The following is an 8,543-nucleotide window of genomic DNA, read 5'->3' as shown; positions in this document are numbered from 1 at the left end:
TTATTCTGCCTTCTTTTGTGGTATTGGGATTTTTCTAGCTTCCTCTGCTATTTCTGAGGTCTTGGGATAATGTTCCCCACATTTGTGATATCAGGTTAATATAATGTCATCACCCGGCTTGGCAGGATTTCTTCTCTTGGCTAATAATATCCCTATCCATCCATTCGCAAATAAGAGAGAAACAACAACCCTCAACCTGGCTGTCCAAACACATTTCAAATCCACCCCCACCCCCTGCCTCTCTCCTTTCCCATTACCAGAATCTCAGTTCTGACTACCAAGCCTCTGTTCATCCTGCCAAACTGAAGAAGATCTTCAAGCACCTTCTCTGAGAAGCCTTAGGGCAGAGCTGAGGCTACTTGTCTTCTGTTCCCATAACCCCCTGAGACACTTTCCTTTTCAGCCTGGATCATCCCTGTTGGAACACACTCATGACTCTCCTGCCAGACGGTGGGCTCTTCAAGGGCCTGCTCCTGCTCAGTGGGTACACGGCAGTTCACGACAGCTTCTCAGTAAACATTTGTTGCGTGAATAAGCTATTCCTCATAGATAAAATCCACCCTCAGCTCCAAGAACAACCTTTTAACGGCAAAGACATACTTGTCTCTCCAGTTTCCAGCACAAAATGAGTCAAAAGACTTCATATTCAAGCCAAGAGGCCAACGCTTTCTGCTGAACAGAATATTTCATGTGTGTGTGTGTGTGTGTGTGTGTGTGTGTGTGTGTGTGTGTGTGTGTGTCAAGAGCGGGGGCATTGTGCTCCTTGGAAACCTGCATCAGAATCAATGGTGATTAATGAAATGCATGCCAGACCATTCTCTGATCCATCAACATTTAGAACTGCTTCCCAGGGCAACATTTCACATCAATGTGAGTAGGAAGTTTTCCCAGATGTGCAGGCAGGTCCTGCCTGAGATTTGCGCCTCTTCATCGAGGAAGTGAGAATAACCTGTTTCCAGAAGCCAAATTGATCACCGCGAACCCTTTGCTTTACCCCAACCAGGAAGAGGAGCTCCTGGGGAATCCGTAACAGGTTTGCCACTGCACACCTGGGGCGTGTCACCAAGGCTCCACTCGCGCCATGTGGAACTCCAGAGCTATGGCTGAGCTTCCTAGGAGTGACCGTCTCTGGAGTTACAGGGTTAGCACAGTGCCTGCTGCTTTACATCAATCACCTCCGATCAACACAAAGACCAACCCCCTTGCCATCAAGATGCTTCTGACTCATCGCGAACCTATCTAGAGTTGCCGAGACTGTCATTCTGTGGAACAGAGAACCCCATCTTTTTCCCATGGGGTGGCTCCTAGGCTGCTCAATGCCTAATTCACGGCACCACCAAGGTTCCTCATTCCAGAAAAATTCCGCAAGGTAGTGGTTATTATTATACGATGCCCATTGACCAAAGACTATTTGGGGGCTCAGAGCAATGGAGGGATGTGTCTAGGGTCATCCAATTGCCGCAGGATCTCAACCCAAAGCAGTCCCATTCCAGGGCCCATACTCTGAACCTCCATGCAATCCTGCCTACCCTTCTTAATACCTAAATCTCTGATCTCCCAAAGGCAGTGGGGAGAAAGGAATCGAGAGGACAAAGCCACAACTTCCAGCTGGAGCTAGGTCTGGTCTGTGGCACCCTAACAATGTGCGACAGCCTCAGGGCATCAGCCCCCACTTCTACCACCACCCCCACCCCACTCATCTACCGGACACGCAGTCATCTCATTGCCCCACCCTGACTTCCCAGCTAAATGGCTCAATGGCAAATAAGGTCTGCAAGGATGTCCTCTCTCTCATTTGTGTGGTGGTCTACATGTCTCCATGGTGGTACCTCGCAACGTCTCCATGGTGGTACCTCGCTGGAGACCATAAAAAAAACCCACAATATTCTTCTTTGTCCTCTCTATGAGAGATGCCATAAGAAAAGAAGAAGCTAGTGAACATGAACAGACTTTAACATAATCGATCCATACTGGAAGCCAATCCCAGATTAATTTGCTAGCTCTTCAGAAAAGAACCCATCTTCCATCCATTTCTGATTAAGGAAATTGGCCACTGGGAATTCTGAAAAAAAAAAAACCTGACAGCTGTACCACCATTTCAGATGGTGAAGAGATTTGAGGACGTCTTTTCTGCTCGCTACCACCCCGGTGGGGGGGTGGGGGAGGGTGAGGGGGTTGAATTCCTTCTTAGGAGCATGGGTGATGTAGTGGCCTACAGTCCTTGGGCTGTTAACCACAAGGTCAGCAGTTTGAACCCACCAGCCACTCCATGGGGAAAGGATGAGTCTGTTTGTTCCCATAAAGATTTACAGTCTCGGAAACCTCAGAGAGTGGTTCCGCTCTGTGCCGCAGGGTCGCTGTGAGTCAGAACTGACTTGACAGCACCAGGGTTGGGTTTTCTGGTTGGTTTGTTTTTGTTTTTCTTCTGGAAAAATCACATTCCCGACACTCCAGGGTTGGGAGCACCTAGCAGGTTGCCAGTGGTGCCCTCTCAAAGAAGGGAGAGCCACCTGATGGATCCCATCACCCAAGCCATGTACTGTGCATCTAGTCTCATTTTTTAAAAAATGTTATAAAACATCTACTCCACCCTGTTTAAAAAGGCCAGCCTTCCAAGTTCCAAAGTGGCAGTCACATCCTTGAACTAACTGAAGAGCAAGGCTCCCCGCTCACCCGGAGGACTTACCTGCCGTGAGAAAGGCCACTGCAGACAATGGTCCCAGCGAGGCTTCCCGAGGTTCTCCACAGAGCAGCGAAGCTCAGCAGAGCCGGAGCTCCAGCCCTGGGCAATCTGAGCCCTTCAGGGAGGGGCAGCTCCAAAGCTGGGCGGAGAGAGTGTGGAGGACGATGGCAAGCGGGAAAGAAGCCAAAATGACTGCAAAGAATCTCGTAGGAAATCCTGTAACTGGAGAAGTGACTGAGAGGTACTTACATTTACCCTTTGGATTCATCCTCCTTTAATCAGCGCTTAATCTAACTCTGCAGAAAGCATCATTAATAAAGAAACAGGTTGTTTTTTTTCTTTGGCCTCTTCCAAGTGGGTGAGGGAATAAAGGAAAGATGGTCTAAAGGACAGGCTGGGCTTGTGCTCAGCTCGCCCTGCGGGGCCTCTATCCCAGGGGTCTGGGGGTTTACCCCCAAGAGCTGCAAGACCCACACAATTGCTCACAGGATACGCCCCCCACCCCACCCTCAGCTCTGCCTCCTGTCCTCCTGCACCGTCAACACCAGAAACCCTATCACACCAGGAAAACAACATGCCTGCTAAATGGACATCATGCACACAGAGAAAATCCTTAGGTTACTCAAGCAATCCCACCAAGCCTGACTTCTCCTGTGCCTTCCTGCCCCCACCCCGGGTCCCCCTGGAGGAAATGCAAACATCCCTACAAAGTAGGGCATCAAAAATGATTGCCAGTCCTGGCCATGTTGAGAGAGCCAGTTGACAGCCCGCAGGTGAAAAGCTTATCAGATGGGCATGAGCATTTCCAAGGAAACTGGCATGCAAAGGAGCATTGGCTGAGGCTCAGAGGCGCGCGACCTCTTGCCATGATCCGTAGGGGCCTCAGACAAGGTCCTGTAAAGCGGGGGGGGGGGGGCGGAATCCTCCTTCAAGAAATCGGGTTGGCCTCTCAGCTTCTCCACTCAGAAGCAACTGCCTTATGCTTCACTTGATTTCTCTGAGCCTTTGTTTTCCCTTAGAAAATGGGATCATTCTTTCAACTTCCCGGTGCCTAAGTAGCCAATGTGAGAATTTCTCCAAAAGGCACTTGGAAAACACTAAGTATAAGAATCTGCTGCCATTTGTTTTCATTTTTAAGAGGGAAAAGGCTGTCTGCTTTTCCCCCTCGATGGGCCCATCATGGAGGTGAAACAACCCCAAGGAGAGGACAGTCAAGCCCAGACACAGGACTCATCTCTGGCCTGCTCCCCTCTGCCTGGCCTGCCTCTACTTAAGGAGTGACCAGGAATTCTAACCTTCTTATGTGTGGGAGTTACATAATCTGGTGTCGACTTGTGAAGGGGTAGAATCTAGTCTGTCAGTCAGTTTGGTGACCTCATTTGAAGGCGCCACAGAGATAAATAGCTCACTGGAGGCCAGATACCCACAGACTCTCTGCTTTGTCTTCCGGCTGACAAGACTTTTGGAGCTCTATGCAAGAGCACTGAAGCTGGAGAAGCCACGCAGAGACCCCAGTCGGCGCTGAGATGCTTCCACCGCCACTAGATCCACAAGACTTTCCACCCACTGGCTTGTGATCTTCCTGCATTCGATGTCATTGCATGTGTTGCATGAGTCTGAAGAGCAACTTATAGACTGGTATCAGACATATGGGCTAATACCGGACTTATGGACTTGATCTAGACTGGGCTGGGATGGTTTCTTAATGTACAATTGATCTTTGATATAAAGTGCTCTCTTACACACCTATATTTGAATTTCTCTGGATTTGTTACTCTAGTCAACCTGGACTGACACGTGATTCCATGGAGGCTCTTGGAATAAAAGAAGGACAACAAATGGGAAAAATACTTAGTGTTATAAGCACTCTTTACCACACGTGCATTTGAGAAGGTAAAGAAGGCCCTCTGGATCCATTATCTTAAAAAGCCCTGGCTTTTTTTTTAATAGAAACTCATTGGAAACATTATTGTCTAAAGCTATTAAGTCATATTCAGATTTCCTCTCTGAAGGTGCAAACTCATTCTGGTTCTACCTTCAGGGTAAGTGCAAACAATCCTAAGTGTAAGGACTCAGAGCTGAAGAGTCATGCTCAAACCCAGGCCCAAGAGATGCTCTGGTCAGTTGGCACCCAGCAGTATGGAAGCCCCACTCAGGACTTCCGCTGGACTCCTCCTTCTAGGGCAGAACACGGGCTCATGCAGAGTACAAGACAGCTAGAGTCGGTCACCTGTGCTGAGTTCTCGCAGCAAGAGGACGTCAAGGCTGGAAGACGATGAAGCAGCAGTGTCCACAGTGAAGTAGCAACGTCCAGGATGCCCCTCTATGTCTGTAACGCCTGAACCACACAGCATGTTGGCAGCAGGCAATGAGACCTTGCCAATCTGAGACCAGCTTCAATATCAATGGCCATTGAAGACCCACCAGCTTTGGCTGACACCTCCCATCCCTTCTTAACAAAGATGATGTTGCGCTTCTATTATTGCAGAATCACACGCCATGCCCTGAGAATACAGAAGCAAGGCCTGAGACCTGGAGGAGCATGCTGTTACTGTATGGGAAAGAAAGATGTGTTAAGAACTATGCACCAAGGAGGAGACCATCCAGGAGCTACACACAAGATACAGACAGAAGCTTTCACAGGACAAAGCAGGGAGCAACTCATTGCTTCCAAGGAGAGGTGGGATTTGAACTGAGACTGAGAGGATGAGTGGGGACTCAACATGCAGAGATGATGGGAAAAGGCTTCCCAGGAGATGTTTCAGTAAGCACACACAGGTCTGAAAATGCAGAGCCTGGTCGAGGGTCCCATGTGGATCCATGAGGATGGAGGATGGCAAGGGATAGGTGAAGAAGAAAACTATAGGAAGATGCTCTGAATGGCCTTGAACATCACACTAATGAGTTTGCACTTGAACTTATACCAAATCCCGTAATAGGCGCAGCACCGTGATGAGCTTCTGTGTAACCACCAAGTCTTCTGTTTCCCTAATGTGTGTCTCTGGTCATGGAGCTCATTGACAATGAGGCGTCCACAGCAACTGTTGTTCTTCATTGCCATCCAGACAGCTCCAGCTCAGGATGACCTCATACAAAAATAGAAGGAGACAATGCCTGGTCCTGTTGCACACATATGTTCACTGGGATGTTTGGGTTCATGGTTGTAGCCATTGTGTCACTCCCTCTCATGGAGAGCTTCCTTCATTTGTGCTGACCCTTTGCTTCACTGAACCTGCTATCGTCTTTCCCCATGATATGGTCAAAGCATGCAAGTCAAAGTTTCACCACGCTTGCTTCTAAGGAGCTGAGATAGTTAGAATTTATTGTGCCAACCTGGTCAATAAACACGTGTGGGGTTAGGGCAGAGGGATAAATGGCTCAGTGGGCCTCGCCTTTCTAGTTCTTGGGTCTCTTTCTTTCTGGTGATTGGACCAAGGTGCAGCTGCTTTAGCCAATTACCTACTTCAGCAGGCAAGGCTCACTTCCTGAAAGACATCCCCCAGGAGAAGCCGCACTGACCTACCCCAATGCAGCCCTGGGTGCTGGAGAGCCCTGCCAGTGTGGAGACCCCTGCCAGCACTGAAATGTTTACACACTCACTGAGGCTTTCCTCCTGCAGTCAGCATCATTGTGTGTGTGTCGTGAGATGGAGGAGGACTTTGTGGACTGGTGTCAGACATATGGGCTAATGTTGGACTTGTGGGCTTGGGCAACACTGGGTTGGGATGTTTTCTTGATGTTCACTTACCCTTTATATAAAACTCTCTCTTATACAGGAGTTTCTGTGGATTTGTTTCTCTAATGTACCCACACTAACATAGGAGCATTCTGGTTTTATTTCCTCTAAGAATGCTTTGCTCAATATTCTTCAGCCACACTGCAGCCAAATGCATCCAGTCCTCTTCAACATAAATGTTGTTGGGGGAGATTCAGACCACAGCAGAAGGTATGAACAGTCAAAGAGGAACAGAGCATTTTCTGGAAAGGGTTGAGTGAGCAAACCAAGGAGGACTCACTGTGGCTGATTCTGCGAGCACATCTCTGAGCAGGCACCACACAACTCCTTTCCTGTGGTTCACTCCCCTAAGGTAGATAGTTGGTGGCCTAAGGAATGTCGTCCTTCTGCCAAAGGAAGGGACTGCAAGCTGGCAGCTGGGGACCCAAATACAGGAGCTCCTCCTTTAGGAAACAACTCGGATCGAGGGAGCTTTATTCTTCTTTCTGCTTCCTGGCTACCACTCCTTGCTCTCCCCAAGGAATGACAGAGGAAAACAGATTCTCTCAAATGCTAACCGCCCATGGACAATCAGCACTTCTGCTGTCTCATATGTCCTTACCCTGCCTTGTTTTTCTGCACAGCCCTAAGGCCTGCCCAATATTCCATGGTTGTTGGTTTGTTTTGTTTTTTTTGCATACTTGTGATTCCTATGGAAAATACTCGATGGTCAGTTTCACTGGGTTCATATTTTGCTCATTGCTTTGCTTCCATTATTAAAACAGTGTGGTAGTTACATAAGCTGGTGTCAATGTGAGGATCCAGAGTGAATGGGTGGAGTCTAGCCTTTTAATCAGGTCATACCCAATGGCCTTCTCCCGAGGATTCTGAGAATTCCTGTATTCCTCCTGGGAGGCGGGAGACACTCTCTCTCTCTCTGCTCACTTCCTGTGAGACATCTCTGTGGAGACGACACATGGAGAGAAGCTGATGGAGCCACATCTCTGGAGCTGGAGAAGTCACGTGGAGACCACTGCCAGCATTGAGATGCTTCCACCACCAAAGGATCCACAAGACTTCAAACTGGCCTGTGATCTTACTGCATTCGGCTTCACTGAATGTTTCATGAGAATGAAGAGGACTTTATAAATTGGTATCAGGCATATGGGCTAATATTGGATTTATGGACTTGATCTGGACTGGACTGGGATGTTTTCTCATATTCAACTGCTCTTGTATATAAAGCTCTTTCTTATACACATATGAATATCTATGAATTTGTTTTGCTAGTCCACCCAGACTAACACACAGAGCATGCCACTTTCTTTCGTGACCGTGCAGTCCTTCTCTGAACTCCCTCAACGATAAAAATCACCAGTGTTTCAATAGTGCGGTATATCTTACAATCATTTGATGGCCTCTTCTGAAGAAAGCCAGCTGCCATGCTGTGCCAGAGAGCCATATGAAGGAGCCCATGTGGGGAGAAACGGAGATGACCATCCAACAGCCAGCACGAACATGGCATTTATGTAAGTAAGCAGACCTTCCCATCTCAAGCAGGCCTTAGCCGCTCTCCCACCTCCAAATCTCTGAATGTTGACTGACGTGGGCTAAGAGAGCTCCCAAGGCCTTGGAGGAAGCACCAGGACAGGAAAGCCAAGAGAAGCAAGACAGAGCCTTGAGGCAGGGTGTGGCTCGTGTACAAGACCACTGACGCCTGTGGCTTTAGTTGGTCAGAAGTGGCCTGCGAGAAGGCAGTAAAGGTGCCGAGAGCATTGGCTGCACTCAGAAACTTCCGAAAAGACCATTTCTGTGTAGTCTTCTTTCTCCTCCACAGTGCATGTAAATACTTACAACATAAGGGTGAGAATCACCCGTACTCTAAACCCACCACAGTTCATTTCTGGTTAGCCTTTAGTTCACCTTGCTTCCAGCTTCTGGTATTTATTGTTGTAGATTCTTTCAGGTGAAAATAATAAAACCCTAACTGCAACGAGGATCATCCCAAAAGATTGCATATTGGCAGAGAACAGAGGTGTGTCGTAAAGTCCCCAGGGGTAAAGGCATTGCTGAGTCAAAGATGGAGACCTGTGGGAAATGCATGGTGTTCTGTCTCTCCATGTCTCTTGTTTCTGATATTGTCCC

This window comes from Tenrec ecaudatus, chromosome 8, assembly GCF_050624435.1.
Source record: "Tenrec ecaudatus isolate mTenEca1 chromosome 8, mTenEca1.hap1, whole genome shotgun sequence".
Classification (NCBI taxonomy): domain Eukaryota; kingdom Metazoa; phylum Chordata; class Mammalia; order Afrosoricida; family Tenrecidae; genus Tenrec; species Tenrec ecaudatus.
The sequence above is the reverse complement of the archived record's forward strand: the minus strand, read 5'-3'. Positions refer to the sequence as shown.